At 47.9% G+C, this 19,232-nt stretch overlaps 1 non-coding gene across 1 annotated transcript; it reads left to right on the top strand.

Moving 5' to 3' along the window:
• Nucleotides 1-9,710: 9,710 nt before the first annotated feature.
• LOC115837194 lies at nucleotides 9,711-9,818 on the top strand. Its single transcript, XR_004032211.1, has one exon. It is a non-coding gene; the product is annotated as a U6 spliceosomal RNA (small nuclear RNA).
• Nucleotides 9,819-19,232: the final 9,414 nt, after the last annotated feature.

The raw sequence follows: 19,232 nt of genomic DNA, 5'->3' as shown, positions 1-19,232 counted from the left end.
TCCCCCACTTCCAAGCATCCCACTCTCCCTGCTATATGTCATCCTCCTCATTCTCTGCTTTTATAACCCTTTTAAAATTATAGACCCAGCCACGTGCAGTGATGCATGCCTGTAATCCCAGCTCTTTAGAGGCTGAGGCAGGCGGTTCATTTGAGCTCAGGAGTCCTGAACCAGCTGGGGCAACATGGTGAGACCCCCATCTCTACCAAATTGCAAATATTAGCTGGGTGTGGTGGCGTGAGCCTGTATTCCCAGCTACTCAGGAGGCTGAGGTAGGAGAATGGTTTGACCCCAGGAGATGGAAGTTGTAGTGAGCCAAGATCACGACACTACACTCCAGCCTGGGCAACACAGCAAGATCAAGCCTAAAAAAAAAAAAAAAATTAGGCGGGGCGTGGTGGCTCACACCTGTAATCCCAGCACTTTGGGAAGCCGAGGCAGGTGGATCACCTGAGGTCAGGAGTTTGAGACCAGCCTGGCCAACATGGCAAAACTCCATCTCTACTAAAAATACAAAAAAATTAGCTGGTTGTGGTGGTGGGTGCCTGTAATCCTGGCTACTCGGGAGGCTGAATCAGGAGAATCGCTTGAACCTGGGAGGCAGAAGTTGCAGTGAGCTGAGATCACGCCATTGTACTCTAGCCTGGGTGACACAGTGAGACTCTATCTCAAAAAATAAAATAAAATAAAATAAATCAATTAAAAAAAGTCAGCTAGTACACTTTTCCTCCCTCCCTTTCTCTGTCTCTCTTTTTTTTTTTTTTTTTTGAGACAGTTTCACTCTTGTCACCCAGGCTGGAGTGCAATGGCACAATCTCTGCTCATTGCAACCTCCACCTCCCAGATTCAAGCAATTCTCCTGCCTCAGCCTCCAGAATAGCCGGGATTACAGGCGCTCGCCACCACACCCAGTTAATTTTTTGTATGTTTAGTAGAGATGAGGTTTCACCATGTTGGCCAGGCTAGTGTCGAACTCCGGACCTCAGGTGATCCACCTGCCTCTGCCTCCCAAAGTCCTGGGATTACAGGTGTGAGCCACCATGCCCAGCCCTTTCTTTCTTTCTTTTAAGATATTATTCCTCTTTTACCCAGGCTGGAGTGCAATGGCGTGGGGATCTTGGCTCACTGCAATCTCCACCTCCTATGCTCAAATGATCCTTCTGCCTCAGCCTCCTAAGTAGCTGGGAACACAGACACGAGCAACCAATCCTAATTCTTGTATTTTTCGTAGAGACAGGGTTTTGCCATGTTCTCCAGGCTGGTCTCAAAGCAAATGCTGGCCAGGCTCATTTTTTTAATTTGAATTGTGGGAAAACAGGCTGGATCAAATGGTCCTGGACATGCCCTGGAAGAAACAACATTTAGCTGTGCAAGGCACAGTGTCAGTGTCTGGTATTGGGGTGCCCCGGTCTCAAGTTCCAAGAAAAAGGCAAGGCAGACCATGAATTTTGTGTGGCTCCAACTCAGTTTTCTTCATCTGTTGCTTCACTTGCAATTGCTAGACCAGAATCACTTTGACCTAAAACTAGCTACGATAATTAACATTCAGTATGACTCAGTACCTAACAAATTCAAAATGTAAGGAACTGTCTTTAGAACTTGTTCTATATAACCGTGTTATTAAAGTCTGCTGAGGCTGTTTCATGCAGCTTTTTTTTTTTTTTTTTTTTTTTTTTTTTTCTGGCGATAGGATCTCACTCTATCGCCCAGGCTGGAGAGCAGTGGTGTGATCACAGCTCACTGCAGCCTCAACCTCCTGGGCTCAAGCAATCCTCCCAAAGTGCTGGGATTACAGGCATGCACCACTGCACCCAATTAATTTTTGTATTTTTTGTAGAGATGGAGTGTCACTATGTTGCCCAGGCTGGTCTCCAGCTCCTGGCCTTAAGCAATCCACCAACTCGGCCTCTCAAGTGCTGGGATTATAGGCGGAAGCCACTACTCCCAGCCCCAGATTTTTTTCTCATTTATATTTCCACAAACCTCAAAAAAAAAAAAACCTCCAAAGGTCCCTAGGTCAGTCACTTCCCACTAGTAAATAAGTCAGCGTCTTTGCAGAGATCAAAGGAAAAGCAATTTTCCTTACCATAGAGCCTCTTACAGGAAAGACAGCTCTGATTTTCCATATGTTGCCCAAGCATGCTAGGATGTTCCTATGCCCAGATGGCATTTTTACTAACCCATTGTTCCATCCCTTTCCAGCCCTCCTTCCTGTAACGTAAGTGCAGGTGGGAGTTGGGGATTGGTCTGCTAACTGGGTATACAGAAAACAGATGGGTATGCTATTCTTGGTAAGGGAGCTTCTGTCCTGGGAAAAATGTGGCCTCTCCTAAGGAACCCTATCCCATTGAATCACTCTGATTCGCTTTTTTTTGTTTTTTTTTTTTTTTGAGATGGAGTCTTGCTCTGTTGCCTAGGCTGGAGTGCAGTGGTGTGATCTCAGCTCACTGCAACCTCTGTCTCCCGGTTCTAGTGACTCTCTTGCCTCAGCCTCCCGAGTAGCTGGGACAATAGGCATACACCACCACGCCTGGCTAATTTTTTTTTTTTTTTTGAGACGGAGTCTTACTCCGTGCCAGGCTGGAGTATAGTGGTGTGATCCCGGCTCACTGTAACCTCTGCCTCCCAGGTTCAAGTGATTTTCTTGCCTCAGCCTCTCGAGTAGCTGGGACTACAGGTGCCCACCACCACACACTGCTAATTTTTGTACGTTTAGTAGAAACAGGTTTTCATCATGTTGGCCAGGATGGTCTCGATCTCTTGACCTCGTGATCCACCTGCCTTGGCCTCCCAAAGTGCTGGTATTACAGGCGTGAGCCACCGCGCCCGGCCCTAATTTTTGTGTTTTTAGTAGAGATGGAGTTTTGCCATGTTGGCCAGGCTGGTCTGGAACTCCTGGCCTTAGGTGATCTGCCCACACTGGTCTTCCAAAGTGTTGAGATTACAGGCAAGAGCCACTGTGCCCTTCCTCTCACATTTTCTCTCTTCCCAGATTTGGTTCAAGAACTTAAGAGTTAGGCCATGTGTGGTGGCTCACGCCTGTAATCCCAGCACTTTGAGAGGCCAAGGCAGGCAGATCACTTGAACTCAAGAGTTCCAGACCACCCTGGGCAACATGGTGAGATCCCTGACTACAAAAATTCGCCAGGTGTGGTGGCACGTGTCTGCAGTCCCTGCTATTCAGGAAGCTGAGGCAGGCGGATCGCTTCAGCCTGGGAGGTCAAGACTGCAGTGAGCTGAGATGGAGACACAGCACTCCAGCCTGAGCGACAGAGCCAGACCCTGCCTCAAGAACACAAAACAAAACGATAATACTGGAGAGCCAGAGCAGGAACCAGTCTCCTCTCCAATCTCCAAACCTGAGAGAGACATGAGTCACACTGACGGCTTTGCCTGCCTGCGATCTCTCTATGTGTGTTGATTCTTGCGGAACGTGGCGCTTCGAGCATCTCCTCTGCCCCTATGCCCGTGACCCTGTCCCTCTTCTTGTCTCCACTGCCCCCTAAGCGGGTACATTTGCCCACCTTCTCACCCGGGACACCCTGGGCGTGGATCTCCTCACCTGCAGTGCTAGGTGTGCTCTCAGGGTCTCCACATCCCTCCACATCCCTAACCCCTGCAAGGCTGGCCTCTTTACCTGCAAAGCCCCCCGCCGCGGCCTCCTCCCTCAACCATACCCAGATGCCAGGCTCACTTCCCGCCGCCTGCCTGGGACGCGGCTGCTCACGCATCCCCCACGCCCTCTGAAGCGCGCCCCCCGCCCATGGCGCGCTCCACGCCCTCTCGCCTGACCCCTGTTTCCGCTGCCGGCGTCTCCACACCCCCCGACGCCGCCACGCCCTGGACGGAGGTCTCTAGAGTGCGCGCCCGCTGCACGTCCCTCAGGAGTTTCGCTGCGCCACGAGGCGCTGGCGCGCGGCTCCCGGTCCATCCACCCCGGGCCCGGCGACACCTTTCTTTGCCACCTGGAACCAACATCTTGGTTCCCTTTTGAGGGATCAGAACTTGTTTAATTGGAATACGGCACAATTTTGAATTTTTCTGCCGTCTCTATTCCAATTTCAGAGTTCTGCTGTCCAGCCCTGCGACAATCTTCCGGTGCCAACGCGGCAGGTCAGTATGTATCCCCCACGATGCCCCCCGGGCCATGGGCCCCTAGTTAACAGGCTTCCCTTTCGCCCGCTGCCTGGAAGTATCGCCACCTCGCCCCGCCCAACCCCCCGCCCCAGACAGCTCTGCAGCCACAGCCCTTCATCCAACCAGGAAGTCCAGAGCCCATCTGGCCCGCTAGACCTCGGGAAACCGCGGCGTCAGAGCACCCATTAAGAGGGGTCCAGGGCGGGCGCGGTGGTTCGCATCAGGGCACCCATTAAGAGGGGTCCAGGCCGGGCGCGGTGGTTCGCATCAGGGCACCCATTAAGAGGGGTCCAGGCCGGGCGTGGTGGTTCGCATCCGGGCACCCATTAAGAGGGGTCCAGGGCGGGCTTGGTGGTTCGCATCAGGGCACCCATTAAGAGGGGTCCAGGGCGGGCGCGGTGGTTCGCATCAGGGCACCCATTAAGAGGGGTCCAGGCCGGGCGTGGTGGTTCGCATCAGGGCACCCATTAAGAGGGGTCCAGGCCGGGCGTGGTGGTTCGCATCAGGGCACCCATTAAGAGGGGTCCAAGCTGGGCAGGGTGGTTCGCATCAGAGCACCCGTTAAGAGGGGTCCAGGCCGGGCGCGGTGGTTCGCATCAGGGCACCCATTAAGAGGGGTCCAGGCCGGGCGCGGTGGTTCGCATCAGGGCACCCATTAAGAGGGGTCCAAGCTGGGCAGGGTGGTTCACATCAGAGCACCCGTTAAGAGGGGTCCAGGCCGGGCACGGTGGCTCACGCCTGTAATCCCAGCACTTTGGGAGGATCACCCGAGGTGAGGAGTTCGAGACCAGCCTGGCCAACGTGGCGAAACCCCGTCTTTACGGAAAAATACAAAATTTAGCAGGGCGTAGTGGCAGGCGCCTGTAATCCCAGCTATTCGGGAGGCTGAGGTGGGAAAATCGGTTGAACGCGGGAGGCGGAGGTTGCAGTGAGCCTAGATTGTGCCGCTGCACTCCAGCCCGGGCGGCAGAGTGGGACTCCGTCTTGGGGAAAAAAAAAAGGGTTGTCCAGGCCCTGCGTGGTGGCTCAGGCCTGCAATTCCAGCACTGTAGGAGGCTGCGGCAGGAGGATCGCCTGAGACCAGGAGTTAAGAGACCAGCCTGGGCAGTATAGTGACACCCCCTGTGTTTGTTTGTTTGTTGAGACCCTTGTGTTAAGGCAAACTAAATATGGCCTGAGAAGGACTCCATAATTCTATATTTGAGTCCTTGTGGATGAACTGCAACCTAACTTAATAGGTACAAAAGATTGAAAACCTAAATTAGGCCCGGCACGGTGGCTCACGCCTGTAATCCCAGCTCTTTGGGAGGCCGAGGCGCGCGAATCACCTGAGGTCGGGACTTTGAGACTAGCCTGACCAACATGGAGAAACCCCGTCTCTTCTAAAAATACGAAATTAGCCGGGCGCGGTGGCTCACGCTTGTAATCCCAGCACTTTGGGAGGCCGAGGCGGGCGGATCACGAGGTCAGGAGATCGAGACCACGGTGAAACCCCAACTCTACTAAAAATACAAAAAATTACCCGGGCGTGGTGGCGGGCGCCTGTAGTCCCAGCTACTCGGAGAGGCTGAGGCAGGAGAATGGCGGGAACCCAGGAGGCGGAGCTTGCAGTGAGCCGAGATTGCGCCACTGCACTCCAGCCTGGGCCACACAGCGAGACTCCGTCTCAAAAATAAAAAAAATAAAATAAAAATACGAAATTGGCCAGACGTGGTGGCTCATGCCTGTAATCCCAGCTACTCGGGAGGCCGAGGCAGGAGGATAGCTTGAACCCAGGAGGCAGAAGTTGCAGTCAGCCGAGATTGCGCCATTGCACGCTCTAGCCTGGTCAACAAGGGCGGGAAACTCCGTATCAAAAAAAAAAAAAAAAGGAAGCCTAACTTACGTTTTATGTGCCTGTAACCGCCACTGAGTGTTGGCCAATCCCAGCAGTCCAGCAGCTTTACTTCATCCACTCACAGGCTGCTGAGAATTCAAACTGTGTTCAAATAAGGCAAACGCTGAGCGTTAACCAATCCAGCTCTTTCTGTACCTCACTTCCGATTTCTGTATGTCACTTTCCTTTTCTTGTCCATAAATTTGTTCTGACCACGAGGCACCCCTGCAGTCCGTCTCAATCTGCCGTGACTTCAGGAGCTGCCTGATTTGCCAGAGGTTCGTTGTTCAGTTAAACTCCTTTAAATTTATTTTATGTATTTTATTTTATTTTATTTATTTTTATTTATTTCATTTTTATTTTTATTTTATTTTTATTTTTATTTTATTTCATTTTTATTTTATTTTATTTTTATTTTTATTTTTATTTTTTTGAGACGGAGTCTCACTCTGTGCCCAGAGTCTCGCTCTGTGCCCCAGGCTGGAGTGCACTGGCACCATCTCTGCTCACTGCAACCTCCGCGTCCTAATTCAAGTGATGCTCCCGCCTCAGCCTTACGAGTAGCTGGTATTACAGGTGCCCACCACAACACCTGGTTAATTTTTTCTGTTTTTAGTAGAGACGGGTATTTACCACGTTGGCCAGGCTGGTCTTGAACTCCTGACCTCAAGTGATCTGCTCACCTCAGCCTCCCAAAGTGCTGGGATTACAGGTGTGAGCCACTGTACCTGGCCCCCTTTAAATTTAATTCTGCTGAAGTTTTTCTTTTAACAGATGGTGTCAGAAGCGGAGTCCAGAGTAGAGCTTCTAGGGACCTTCAGGAGTGCTGAGTGAACACGCAAGGTGCCTGCGGAACCCACTTGTGTCCATTGACCTCTCGAGTGGCCGGGGATTGTGGGTGAGTTCCCTCTCGGATTTCAGAGCTCCACAGATTTGTGTTTTGAGCTCTCCGAGTTTCATTGAGCAAATATCTGATCCAAACTGGGTTTGGAAGCTGTGACAGAAACTGGACTGTTTCCGGGAACGGATCTGATCTGGTAATTAGCTGGCTTGGACCCAGTTAGAGGCCTCAGTCAGAAGGAAACTGGTAGCAAATGGTAATATTGCAGGAGGTGTAAAATTTGGCTTTTAAAAATTAACGGGGATGTTTGTGTTCTGCCCCTTTGTTTCATTTTTCTTGTGCACTTAGGTATTTAAAAAAAAATTACTGGGTAAGTTAATCAAGGGAACCTGAGAGTAATGCCAATATTTTAGGTAAAAATGGGATCCTTTTTTTTTTTTTTTGAGGTGGAGTCTCGCTTGGTCGCCCAGGCTAGAGTGCAGTGGCGCGATCTCGGCTCACTGCAAGCTCCACCTCCCAGGTTCACGCCATTCTCCTGCCTCAGCCTCCCGAGTAGCTGGGACTACGGACACCCGCCACCACGCCTGGCTGATTTTTTTTTTTTGTATTTTCAGTAGAGACGGGGTTTCACCGTGTGAGCCAGGATGGTCTCGATCTCCTGACCTCGTCGTCCGCCCGCCTCTGCCTCCCAAAGTGCTGGGATTACAGGCATGAGCCACTGTGCCCCACCAAAAATGGGATCCTTAAATTCTGAAAAACTGAGTTCCTTCCTGCTTATACATTAGGCACGGGAAGGAACAAAGAGTTACAGAAATGGCAAAATCTGGCTGAGCGTGGTGGCTCACGCCTGTAATCCCAGCACTTTGGGAGGCTAAGGTGGGTGGATCACCTGAGCTCAGGAGTTCAAAACCAGCCTGCCCAACATGGTGAAACCCATCTCTACTAAAAAGACAAAAATTAGTGGGGCGTGGTAGTTTGTGCCTGTAGTCCCAGCTACTTAGGAGGCTGAGGCATGAGAATTGCTTGAATCCAGTAGGCGGAGGTTGCAGTGAGCGGAGATTGTACCACTGTACTCCAGCCTGGGTGACAGAGCGAGACTCTGTCTCAAAAAATAAAAATGAGGCCGGGCGCGGTGGCTCACACCTATAATCCCAGCACTTTGGAAGGCCAAGGCAGGTTGTATCACCTGAGGTCAGGAGTTCGAGACTAGCCTGGCCAACATGGTGAAACTCTGTCTCTACTAAAAATACAAAAAATTAGCCAGGTGTGGTGGCACGCACCTGTAATCCCAGCTATTTGGGAGGCTGAGGCGGGAGAATCTTGAAGCCAGGAGGCTGAGGTTGCAGTGAGCCGAGGTTGCTCCATTGCACTCCAGCCTGGGCAACAAGAGCAAAACACCGTCTCAAAAATAAATAAATAAATAAAAATTAAAAAATTAAAACGAGGGCTCCCAAAAGTTAAATCTGCTAATCTTTCAGCTTCGTTACTATCCCGATCCAAAGGAAGCAGACTGCAGCACCAGTTGGCTGACTTTGGATAAGTAATGGGGTCCATTCTACCTAAGTAAAGGATGGGATTGGGTTAGAGGCCCTCCCCTCAGTAAAGTCCCCCTTGGTTAAAAATGGATTAAAGATGACAGGGCCCAGCTGGGGGCAAGTTTGAGCCTTGCGAGTTCAATATTGGGTGCTAAGCACAGTGGCCAGTGTCTGGGTTTTGTCACGTATTTTGCTTTGGCGCCAGAATGAAAAATGTTAATTGGCTTACCCCACGCAACCCCTCAGGCCACAGCTTGCAAAACTAAGAGGCTTTTGCCTAAGGTTCCATAAAACAGAAAAAGAATTTCCTTTATGATGCCACAGGCTTGGCCCTCAGGACTATAGTGTGGCAAACAGGGTCACTAGGGCCACCTGGGCAAAGGGAACCCAGAAGCCTGGCATGCTGGCAAAAGGTAAAGTATTTCTTACCCATTAGACTCCGGCCTCTCTCTGTGCAAACTGGTTAAATGAACAGTAAAAATCACTGTTTATCTCCTCTGTAATGCTTTGATTAATACAAAAAAGAATTCTGAGGCTGGTCTTAAGAAGCTGTAATCAATCTGGTGTGCTTTGTGTCTTTCTGTATTCTGTCACAAAGAGGGGTACCTTCGGATAAAATGCGTGCCTAGGGCCGCATAAGCCCCCTGTTCGAGATGGCCAAGCAAACTGGTCAATCATGTCCTTGGAAGCTTAACCTCCTAATACCATGTGGCCATGCTTTCTCTTTTCACAGCAGTGGGCCGGGTTCAGGGTTCCATTCCCAGCTCACTCAACGAGTACTTTCTGGTGTGACCTTTACCATGTGTTGATTCTCTTCCCTCTGTTTCTTATAGAACACAGAAATATTAGCTGTTTGGCCTAGCCAAAGTTGGGTAATAAAAGATTTAAAAGGACTTTTTAAAACAAGTGCTATAGTTAAAACTCAGGTACATTAAAAGTAGATATTTGGCGGGGCGTCATGGCTCATGCCTGTAATCCCAGTACTTGGGGAGGCTGAGGCAGGCTCACTTGAGGTCAGGATCACTTGAGGTCAGGAATTCAAGACAAGCCTGGGCAACATAGCAAAACTCTGCCTCTACTAAAAAAAAAAAAAAAAAAAAAAAAAAATTAGCTGGGCATGTTGGTGCACGCCTGTAATCCCAGCTATTCAGGAAGGCGGGAAAATTGCTTGCATCCGGGAGGCGGAGCTTGCAGTGAGCCAAGATTGCACCACTGCACTCCTGCCTGGGCGACAGAGCGAGACTCCGTCTCAAAAAAATAAATAAAATAAAATAAAACAAAATAAAATAAAATAAAATAAAATAAATAAAATAAAAGTGTAGTGCTCCCTTCAGCAGCACATATACTAAAATTGGAATGATACAGAGAAGATTAGCATGGCCCCCTGCACAAGGATGACATGCAAATTCATGAAGCGTTCCATATTTTGTGCATCCTGTCAAGATCATTTCTGTGTCTGCTAACTAGCACTAAGGAAATAGCGTGAATCTAAGCAAAAATAGGTGGCACCCAAAAACAAAATTGTGATTTTCATTAAAAAATATATATATAAAATAAAATACATATAAAATAAAATATATATATATAAAATAAATATATATATATGTGTGTGTGTATATTCAAATTCTTTTTTTTTTTTTTTGAGATGGAGTTTCACTCTTGTCACCCAGGCTGGAGTGCCATCGCACGATCTCGGCTTACGGCAACCTCCGCCTCCCGGGTTCAAGTGACTTTCCTGCCTCAGCCTCCCGGGTAGTTGGGATTACAGGTGCCTGCCACCACGCCCAGCTGATTTTTGTATTTTTAGTAGACACAGGGTCTCGCCATGTAGGCCAGTCTGGTCTTGAACTCCTGACCTTGGGTGGATCCCAAAGTGCTGGGATTACAGGTGTGAGCCACCGTGCCTGGCAATGTGTATATTCAAATTCTAACAGCCTGAGACTCCTTGGGAAAAACAGGAGGCACCAGAGACGCCATTTTGGAAAAAAACCTGTTTTCCTCATGGAACCACAGGAATTGGAAATGGATAGATTTCCCTTCAGAAATCTAAGGCTCTGTTCTTTTTGGGATTCAGGATCTGGTATAAAAATGGGACCCTTAATTTTTGGAGACCTGTTTTGCCTTTCTGCTGTGCCCACTTATTATATTGGGCCCTAGAAACTGCATGCTTTCCTTCCTGTTTGTCCAAGGACTCCACCCTAAAGCCAGTAATCTCAAATAAATAAATAAGCACCTAAATCAAATATTTTGAAAGAACAATAAAAACGAATGCCTTTTAGTTCACATAACTTTAGCAATCTTTGGGAAATAAAAAGTTTTAAAGATTATTGGGAAAAATGAAGACATTTAGTCTAAATTAGGCAGGTCAGATATTAGGTTTGTTCGATTCTTTAAGGTCATCAACTGCTTCTTAGGCTTTTGAAAATTGTTCAGTTTACCTACTTAGGAGCATTAGATTCTAGATAAGGCCTGGGAACATGGTGGAATTAGCCATGCACTCTATCTATGCAAAGGTTATAAAGAAAAGAGATTTTTTTTTTAATTAACAAAAGCCATAGGTGGTTGTGCTCTGCCTACCCAGCACAGCAGGTGAGATGATGCACTCTCAGTGGACTGAAGAGGCCACGGGATCCCACCTCAACTGGATAGCACGCTGGCCTTCACCTTCATTGCGCCATGGCAGCTTTCATGTGAGCCACTGACTCGTGCACATGTTAGACTCGTGGTCTATAAGAAAGCATCTTGTATGGTAAATTGTTGTTCTAAAGTAAAATAACTGGTTTGTTCAAAAAGGGGATGTTAAGGACAAGTCAGAAAGTCAAAGCATGTTGTAGATGGTATGGGAAAGTCATGAAAGGGTTCGTGAAAGGAAATTTAAGCCACCAAAAGTAAAAATTGCTAGTTACCATTATAACATATGATTGAAACTGAAAAAAAGTGTGTGAGAAGAGTGAAACATGTTTTTGGTAAAAGATTTTAAAAAGGCAGGAGAATGTAAATTTTCACCTAGTTTAGAGGGTTATGTGATTTTTAAATTAGATAAGAATAAGCTCACGGTTTGAACAAGTTGTGGAAGGTTTGTAAACATTAATCTTGCAAAAAAAATTCTGTGTGCGAACGTGTTGACTAAATTTAAAGGGGTATTTTCCAGTTTTCCATAAATTAAACATTGAAATAAAAGGACAAACAGGGTTTCTTTTTTTGTTTTTTTGTTGCCCACGCTATGGGCAACTATGCAGCCAGGCATGTTGGTGCATGCCTGTAATCCCAGCTACTCAGGAAGCTGAGGCGGGAAAATTGCTTGAACCCAGGAGGCAGAGGTGGCAGTGAGCCAAGATCACACCACTGCATTCCAGCCTGGGTGACAGAGCAAGACCCTATCTCGAAAAAAAGAAAAAAGAAAAGCAATAGCTACCTGGGTGTCAGGTATCAGTGCAAATGGGAAGTCAGGTCTTCTCTGACTCCTAGGACATTCCTCTCTCTGTCTTTAGGGGTTGAATTCCTTGTTAGAACTCCATCTTGTTAAAGGGGACTCGCACCTGCCCTTGCCTTCTGCAGCAGCCCTCCTTAATCCTCTCCAAACTTCCATCTCCAGACCACACAGATTCTCCTCACGAGTGCCCTGGGTGGACATTGGTGAAAGGTCACTGCCTTCAGGACACACCATAGGTACAGTCACCAAGGTAACCCAGTTCAAAGAAGAGCAGGATGTTGGGTATTTACAAAGGAGATCTAGCAATTGGTCCAAACCAGTCAGTGCTGGCATGCACCATTCGTCGTGCCATCAGTGGCAAGATGGAGATCTGGCAATGCATGGGTTCACAGTAAGATACACGCCCTGTGCCATTCCACCCTATGATTGGAAAAGGAGTCTTCTTTTCTTCTTTTTCTTTCTTTTTTTTTTTTTTTTTGAGACAGGGTCTCACACTGTTGCCCAGGTTGTAGTGTAATGGTGCAATCTTGGCTCACTGCAGCCTCTGCCTCCTGGGGTCAAGTGATACTCAGCCTCCTGAGTGGCTGAGATCACAGATGCCAGCCACCATGCCTGGCTAATTTTTTTGTTTGTTTGTTTTATGTTTTTTGAGACTGAATCTTGCTCTGTTGCGCAGGCTGGAGTGCAATGGTGCAATCTTCCACCTCCCGGGTTCAAGCAATTCTTCTGTCTCAGCCTCTCAAGTAGCTGGGATTACAGGCGCCCGCCACTACACCTGGCTAATTTTTATATTTTTAGTGGAGACGGGGTTTCGCCATGATGACCAGGCTTGTCACAAACTCCTGACCTCAAATGATCTGCCCACCTCGGCCTTCCAAAGTGCTGGGATTACAGGTGTGAGCCACTGCACCCAGCCAATTTTTGTATTTTTTTTTTTTGTAGAGACAGGGTTTTGCCATGTTGCCCAGGCTGGTCTCGAACTCCTGACCTCAGGTGATCCGCCTTCCTTGGCCTCCCAAAGTGTTGGGATTACAGGTGGGAGCCACCATGTCCAGCTGCTTTTTTTTTTTTTTAATTTTTTTTTTTTTTTGACATAACAGACAACACCACTCTCTCTCTTTTATTTTTTTTATAGAGACGGGGTCTCACTATGTTGACCAGGCTGGTCTTTTTAAATTTTATTTTTTTGAGATGGAGTCTCACTCTGTCACCCAGGCTGGAGTGTAGTGGCAGGATCTTGGCTCACTGCAACGTCTGCACCCCAGGTTCAAGCGATTCTCCTGCCTTAGCCTTCCAAGTAGCTGGGATTACAGGCTCATGCCACGTGGCTGGCTAATTTTTTTTTTTTTTTTGTATGTTTTTAGATTTTTTTTTTTAAGTAGAGACAGGGTTTCACCATGTTGGCCAGACCGGTCTTGAACTCCTGACGTCAGATGATCCACCCTCCTCGACCTCCCAAAGTGCTGGTATTACAGGCATGAGCCACCATACCCAGCCTTCCTGCTATTTTTGAAGTACCTGTACCAGGCTGGTTTCTCTGGGTGAGGGGAGTGGTCAGGCAGAGGCAGGTCCCGTCATGGTAAGCAGCTAGGAGACCCTGTCAATCTTCATACACATAGATCAAGCAATTATTACTACAGAAAATGTAGGAGCAGATTCTGCAGCATGTCAGATCCAAAGAAGCTTCCCTTGCAAGTTGGTAACCTTGAGGGCTTCAATACCGCACAGAGTTGGTCTAGGTAATGGCTGGCCATCCAGGCATAATAACTTGGGGAACAATTCCAGGATGGAGGTTATGTTGCTAGACTTGTTTGTCCGGGAAAGTGGTAGACAGGAAGTTCCTGTCTGCACACATGTCTCCAGGCTCCAGCCCTTTCCCCTGTCCATCTGTCCTGCAGACTCCGCCTAAGGCATGGTGTCTTGGAGGACGTGCAGAAAGGCAGCCATGCACTTTCTAGGTTTCGATGCCATCTTAGAGTCACTGGTCACCAGGTCTGGGTCAAAGGGGAGTCTCTGGCTGTCAAGACTGGACTGGGAGGAATCACATCGCGTCTTCACCATCAGCTTTATCTGCTTTGCCTTTTCCGACTTCAGCTTTCTCTGCAGGGCCTATCAGCAGGGTTGATAAAGATTGATATCTTTTTGTTATCCTCGTCCCGAATCTTGCCACTGACATTCTTCAGTGCTTAGGCGATGCTGGCATTCTCCACAAAGATGTGGGCCTGTGTTTTCTCATAGTGAAACTGAATCAGGAGGAAGGGGCATTGCATTGACTCTGAATCAAATTCAGCAGCCACTTCTCATCTTATTTTATGCAGATCTTGAACTAGCAAGTCCCTAAGGTCCGATCTGGCCCGTTTCCCTCTGTTCTTTTCTCTGGAGGTTTTTGGCGCTTTCTCTGTGTTAGCATGGGTTTGGTCTTGTTTATGGAAACTGCCTCTCCGTGGCTGGGCGTGGTGGCTCACGCCTGTAATCCCAGCACTTTGGGAGGCCAAGGCTGGCGGATCACCAGAGGTCAGTTCGAGACCAGCCTGGCCAACATGGCGAAAACCCGTCTCTACTAAAAATATAAAAAAATTAGCCAGGTGTGGTGGCGGGCACCTGTGGTCCCAGCTACTCAGGAGGTTGAGGCAGGAGAATCGCTTGAACCCGGGAGGCGGAGGTTGCAGTGAGCTGAAATTGTGCCATTGTACTCCAGCCTGGGTGACAGAGTGAGACTCCGTTTAAAAAAAAAAAGTGAGTAAATAAATGTTGATATTATGTAGCCATGTTACGTAGTTTTGCATAGCCTTTCTCTGTCTTATAGCTATGAAAGACAATTTCCAGAACATAGCCTGGAATGGAGAATTGAAGATAAAGTGAGAACTGTTGGGCATAGTAACCTAAAAAGGGTTCCAATGCAAAATGAACTGAGAACCGGAGATGGCAGTTGTTTGAGATCTGGAATCTTCAGAAGAGGTAGATCAGACTTGCTCAGGAAATAATGGGTCCTGCCATGACAGCGGGTACGGATGGAGCTACAAGGTGAGAGAGGTTGGATAGGAGAGTATTTAAGGGAAAGCAAAAAAAGGTGGAAAAGGACCAAAGGACAGTCCGTGAGACCCCAGGGAATGCATTAAACCTGATGAATTTCTGAGCAATTACGTCTGATATTCAGGCTTCCGTCGTTTCTTTTGTGCTGTAATCTTCCGTGTTTTCTCTGCACATAGCTCAGCAAAGCTCTGTTCACCAGTTAACCTAGAGTCTGTCTTGAGATAAGCAGGGAGGGCTGCACAAGGGCAGAGTGGTTTGTAGACCTGAAAAGGAAATTGTAAGAGCTGGCAGATCTTAACCAGGAGAGGGGGCCCCTTTCCACAGCCTAGAAGCTTCTGAACTCATTTAAATGGAACTGAATTATATGAAGTCAAATGTCAGTTGGGGAAAAAGTCAAACTTTATTTTATTATTTATTTATTTATTTGTAATTGTGTGTGTATACATATATATATTTTTTAAATTTTTTTAAATTATGATCTCCGTGATAGTACCAAATCAAACTTTTTTTGGAGACAGAGTCTTGCTCTGTCACCCAGGCTGGAGTGCAGTGGCGTGATCTTGGCTCACTGCAACCTCCGCCTCCCAGGTTCAAGCAATTCTCCTGCCTCAGCCTCCTGAAGAGCTGGGATTACAGGCGTGTGCCACCATGCCCGGCTAATTTTTGTATTTTTAGTAGAGATAGGGTTTCACCATGTTGGCCAGGGCCAGGCTGGTCTTGAACTCCTGACCTCAGGTGATCCACCCGCCTTGGCCTCCCAAAGTGTTGGAATTACTGGCATGAGCCACCACGCTGGCCCAAACCCTGCTTTTTACTGGAGAGATAAGGTAGCCCTAAGTAAAAAAAAAAAAAAAGAAAAAAAAGACCCTGTTTCACTTCTTTTGGATATACCCAGGGGTGACATTGCTAGATTGTTCTGCAATTCCTCTTTTTTTTTTTTTTTTTTTTTTGCGGGTTGGGGGATGGAGTCTCACTCCCAGGCTGGAGTGCAATGGTGTGATCTCCGCTCACTGCAACCCCCACCTCCCGGGCTCAAACGACTCTCCTGCCATGAGGAGCTGTGATTACAGGCGCCTGCTACCATGCCCTGCCAATTTTTTTTTTTTTTTTTTTTTTTTAGTAGAGACAGGGTTTCACCGTGTTGGCCAGGCTGGTCTCGAACTCCTGACCTCGTGATCCGCCCGCCACAGCCTCTCAAAGTGCCGGGATGACAGGCATGAGCCACCGCGCCCAGTAGATCATTCTGTAATTCTGTGTTTAACTTTTTCTCCCCTAAACTTAAGTGATACTTAACTTTCTGAGGAATCACCAAATCAAAGGTGACTTTTGAGACAAATACAGGAAGTGGAGGTGCTTTTCCTCATGTAGATGAAGACATTCTAAACCCAGAACTGAAAACACACATGGAAACCTTTTAAGTATCAGGATTCCTCGGTGGACAAAATGGATACATCCAACTTCTCAAGGAGCTTCATATTCAGTATTAAAGCTGAGGTGAGCTGAGGTGATTCACGCCTGTAATCCCAACATTTTGGGAGGCCGAGGCAGGCGGATCACTTGAGACCAGGAGTTCAAGACCAGCCTGGGCAACATAGTGAGACCCCTCCTGCCTGCCCCCGTCTCTACAAAAAATAAAAAAATTACAGACGCGTGGTGTAGTCCCAGCTACTTGGCAGTCAAAGGTAGTAGGACTGCTTGAACCCAGGAGCGGGCTGAAGCTGCAGTGAGCCTTGATTGTGCCACTGAACTTTAGCTTGGGGGGCAGTGAGACCCTGTCTCAAAAAAAAAAGGAAGAATTTCTCCCTCCCACCTTCCCTTGGTTTCGCCTCCCCCGCCCCGCCCCCGCTAAAAAGTGATTGGGAACCTTTTAAAAAACTTCCTGTTCTCCACAGAATGGGATTATAGCCCTGAGATGATCCATGAAAGATTTTCAGGAAGAATGAAGAGTTTAGGGAGTGAAGGTTCTAAAACAGTAAATAGAGTGTCACAAAGAAATCCATTCATCTCTTTGAAGGCTAGGTATTTGGAAAAAGGGAGAAAGAAAACTTCATTCAGAGAGCACTTGCCTGTATTTAGGAGTGTTTGGAGAGGGTGGGGCGACTATAGAATTTGGGTAAAGTTCAGTGTCTTACAAATCAGCCCTGAAATAGCCCTGATCCCTGCAGGCCCCTCTGGTTTCCCAACCCCTCCACCAGCTTCCAAATTTGCATTAAAAAGCTTTGGCTTGTTCATTCTGTTCTTTCTTTCTTTCCTTCCTTTCTTTTACTTATTTATTTTTTTTTTTTTGAGACGAGTCTGGCCCGGGCTGGAGTACAATGGCGCAATCTCCGCTCACTGCAACCTCTACCTCCCGGGTTCAAGCGATTCTCCTGCCTCAGCCTCCCGAGTAGCTGGGATTACAGGTGCCCACGACCACATCTGGCTTATTTTTTTCAATTTTTTTTTTTTTTTTTTTTTGAGATGGAGTCTCGCTCTGTCATCCAGGCTGGAGTGCAGTGGCGCGATCTCGGCTCACTGCAAGCTCCGCCTCCCGGGTTCACGCCATTCTTCTGCCTCAGCCTCTCCCAGTAGCTGGGACTACAGGCGCCCGCCACCACGCCCGGCTAATTTTTTGTATTTTTAGTAGAGACGGGGTTTCACCGTGGTCTCGATCTCCTGACCTCGTGATCCGCCCGCCTCGGCCTCCCAAAGTGCTGGGATTACAAGCATGAGCCACCGCGCCCAGCCTTTTTTAAATTTTTAATAGAGATGGGGTTTCTCCATGTTGGCCAGGCTGGTCTCGAACTTCTGACCTTGTGATCCACCCGCCTCGGCCTCCCAAAGTGCTGGGATTACAGGCGTGAGCCACTGCAGCCGGCCTTATTTCTGTTCTTTTTTCTTTTTTGAGACAGTCTTACTCTGTCACCTGGGCTGGAGTACGCTGGCACGATCTCGGCTCACTGCAACTTCCATCTCCTGGGTTCGAGTGATTCTAGTGCCTCAGCCTCCCAGGCAGCTGAGACTACAGGCACATACCACTGCGCCCGGCTAATTTTTTGGATTTATAATAGAGATGGGGTTTTGCCAGGTTGGCCAGGCTGGTCTCCAACTCCTGGTCTCAAGTGATCTGCCCACCTCGGCCTCCCAAAGTGTTGGGATTACAGGCGTGAGCCACTGCGCCAGGCCCTCATTCTGTTACTTCTTTCTTTCTTTTTTCATTAATTTAAGTTCTGGGATACATGTGCAGGATGTGCAGGTTTGCTACATAGGTAAATGCCTGCCGTGGTGGTTTACTGAACCTATCGACCTACGTATTAGGCCTCACAGCCATTAGCTATTTGTCCTGATGCTCTTCCGCCTCCTGCCCATTCTTTGTTATTTCTTCATATTCCAATTAATGTTCATTTTGAGGACCTGGCCAGGCAAGGTTCCAGTCTGGAGTCAAACTGAGGAAAGTATTACCTTTCACAGACACTTAAACCATGTTGGGAGGGGAAATCATTGTCCTCCACATGCATATGGGTGTGTTATAAACCCCAGGAAGGTAAATACTAAGCAAAGGCGTGCACAGATAATTATTGCAACTGATGATTCCACGTCAAGTGTACTGTACCGTGAGCAGACTTATAGGCTGCTGTGACAGGGGCCATCACCTGGGTACGAGGGTGCTGACTTGCTCTTGAAGAGGTGACTTTAAATTGTGAGTTGAATAGATGAAAGGATATTGGCCAAGTGGAGGAACTTTGAGGGGAGGGGGTTGGGTATCCTGGTTGGGAGGATATTGCATACAGAAATCAGGGAGGGGTGACAACATTGCCTCTTCTAGTAATTGTCTGGGTGTGGTAATTCAGGACTGTAATCCCAGCACGATGGGAGGATTGCTTGAGCTTGGGAGTTCCAGATCAGCCTGGGTAACACAAGGAGATCTAAAAATTAAGAAAAAAAACATAGCTGGGTGTGGTGGCTCATTCCTATAATCCCAACAACTTGACTCAGGAGGCTGAAGTGGGAGGATCCCTTAAGGTCAGGAGGTTGAGGCTGAAGTGAGCTAGCACTTTGGGAGGCCGAGGTATGTGGATTACTTGAGGCCAGGAGTTCTAGACCAGCCTGGCTAACATAGTGAAACCCCATCTCTACTAAAAATAAAAAAATTAGCCAGGCATGGTGGTACGTGCCTGTAATCCCAGTGACTCGGGAGGCTGAGGCAGGTGAATCACTTGACCAGGGGAGGTGGAGGCTGCAGTGAGCCAAGATCATACCACTGCACTCCAGCCTGGGCAACAAGAGTGAAACTCTTGTCTCAAAAAAGCAATAATAATTTAAAGTTTTTTTAAGTAAAAAAAAATATTAACAAAGGACCCACACATCTGGGGTGAAGTGAGACGAGGCTGGTGGCAT

The sequence above is a fragment of the Nomascus leucogenys genome, chromosome 10 (assembly GCF_006542625.1).
Source record: "Nomascus leucogenys isolate Asia chromosome 10, Asia_NLE_v1, whole genome shotgun sequence".
In the NCBI taxonomy this organism is placed as follows: domain Eukaryota; kingdom Metazoa; phylum Chordata; class Mammalia; order Primates; family Hylobatidae; genus Nomascus; species Nomascus leucogenys.
Note: the sequence above shows the minus strand (reverse complement) of the source record. Positions and strands in the feature narration are given on the sequence as shown.